Source organism: Nicotiana sylvestris, chromosome 10, assembly GCF_000393655.2.
Source record: "Nicotiana sylvestris chromosome 10, ASM39365v2, whole genome shotgun sequence".
Taxonomy (NCBI): domain Eukaryota; kingdom Viridiplantae; phylum Streptophyta; class Magnoliopsida; order Solanales; family Solanaceae; genus Nicotiana; species Nicotiana sylvestris.
Window position 1 is genome coordinate 170,273,214 of NC_091066.1, and position 2,190 is coordinate 170,275,403.

General features: G+C 33.8%; 1 long non-coding RNA gene across 1 annotated transcript; it reads right to left on the reverse strand.

Moving 5' to 3' along the window:
- Positions 1-235: 235 nt before the first annotated feature.
- Positions 236-852, reverse strand: LOC104226337 (uncharacterized). Its single transcript, XR_710828.2, has 2 exons — positions 736-852; positions 236-512 (listed from the first exon to the last, which is right to left on the reverse strand). It is a non-coding gene; the product is annotated as an uncharacterized lncRNA (long non-coding RNA).
- Between the last annotated feature and the right edge of the window lie 1,338 nt (positions 853-2,190).

A 2,190-nucleotide genomic window follows, 5' to 3' on the forward strand; every position in this document is an offset into this window, starting at 1 on the left:
GGATACACAAACAATTTCCAGAGTTCATGTACATAAGAATGAGATATATTTTCTACAAACTAAATAAACACCACAAAATAGTTTCCGGAAAATATTTGTCATTCACCAACCAAATACTGGAGTATCTTTATTCTTTAAGCAAACCATTTATTTTCTAGGAAATATTTTTCGTGGAAAATATTTCCTTCGTACGAAATACACCCAAAGGAAACATTAACAACACACAGAAAGACAATTCATAACAAAGATTTGTCGCAATGTTCTTTGAATAAATACATATAAGATTCATGTTCCGAAGCTAGTACAAAGTCTGACACTACTAATTGCATTACTAAGTCCAAGACAGTTACAACAAACCCAGCAATCGCTGCAATCCTCACTAGTAGTGCAAGATCTCTTACAAGTGAGAAAATCATTAAGTTGTGGTAGTAGTCTCCTCTTGAGTCCTGAGAAATCATGATCAACAACTGGTCCAGCCAAAACTTGCTTCTGTGAGAACCACGACGAATTGACTGAAAATTTTCACCATCATAAGTTGTCAAAATCAAAGTATGATAGCTATATAACAAAAGGAACAAATCCAAGACATCATGCATAATAAACATGCTCGCATATATCTTGTATGCATATGAAATATGTTTATAGTCGCATATGCTTTTACATGTATATAATAAATGACACATAAATAATATAAATTTACAATCTAGAAAAATATAGAGATAGATAGATACTAACTAGTGACTGCTACGAGAAGAATTGCGAAAAAGTGACCAATCTTAAGCGATGCCATTCTTCAAGGTAGTATTTTGTGCTTGATGAAAAAAATTGTGTGAGCATCTCGTTATTCTTCAAAGACTGTCATTTATAGGCCTCGCTGATAATGAACTGTCTTTAGAGAGCTATAAAAGAGTCATGACAATAGTTATTTTCTTTATTATTTCTTAGCTTAGTTTAATATTCAAGTCTAGCCCAAGTTGGGCCAGCGATTTATGAATTGTATTCCCATTGGGAATTTCACTTAGCACATTCAGTAAAAAGAGCACGGTGTGGCCAGTTTTCGGACTGATCATTCAAAAATAGCCAGCGTTTACGAAGTCAATAAAAAATAGCCACTATTTTGCTGCAACAGAGACCGATACAGCATAATATACTGGAGTTCGGTGCACCTGTGTATGAACTCCAGCATATTATGCTGGACCGGTATACTTTGCTGACTCCAGTATAATATACTGGAGACTGGAGCACCGGTGCTCCAAACTCCAGTATATTATACTGGACAATTATACTTGCTGGAACTCCAGTATATTATGCTGGAGTTCTAGTATACTTATGCTGGAACTCCATCATATTATGCTGGAGTTCCAGCATACTTATCCTGGAACTCCAGTATAATATGCTGGAGTTCAAGCATACTTATGCTTTAACTCCAGCATATTATACTGGCGTATTTTCCAGGTTTTGAACAGTGTTTTCGCTCAGATTTATCTTTACATGAAAAGTGGCTAAATTTTGATTACTTTTGAAACTGGGCTATTTTCGAACGACCAGTTGTAAATCTGGCTATTTTTGAATTTTTCCCCATGATTCAATTAAGTGAAAATAGTACGGGCTAGCCAATTTTCTCACTGGTACTTGAAAAATAGTTAGCGCTTGTAAAGCTATTGAAAAATAGCCATTGTTTTACTGAAACACGGAAAGTAACAGTATAATATGCGAGATTATGGAACTCTTGCGTATAAACTTCCAGCATATTATTTTGGAACTCCAACACATAAAAAGTTTCAGCATAATATGCGAGATTATGGAACTCCTGCATATAAACTTCCAGCATATTATGTTGGAACTCCAGCACATTATGTTGGAACTCCAATACATTATACTGGAATCTCATATGTAAAAAATTCGAACTCCAAAATTTTAAGAATATTTTTTGTTCAAATTTTATCTTTACTAGAAAATATGGTTAAATTTCGATTACGCTTGAAACTATGGTTATTTTTTAATTATCAGTTATAAATTTGACTATTTTTTATTTTTTCCCTTGAATTAATGACCTGATTACTTGTTAGTATTGTCATGTAACTTTGGATATCTATATTACAAAGTCTGACTACAGGCGCATGTGAAAGTCGTTATTTTTGGGAGATCTGAACTATTATTTCTTGGGAAAAAGGCCAGATTTGTATCTCT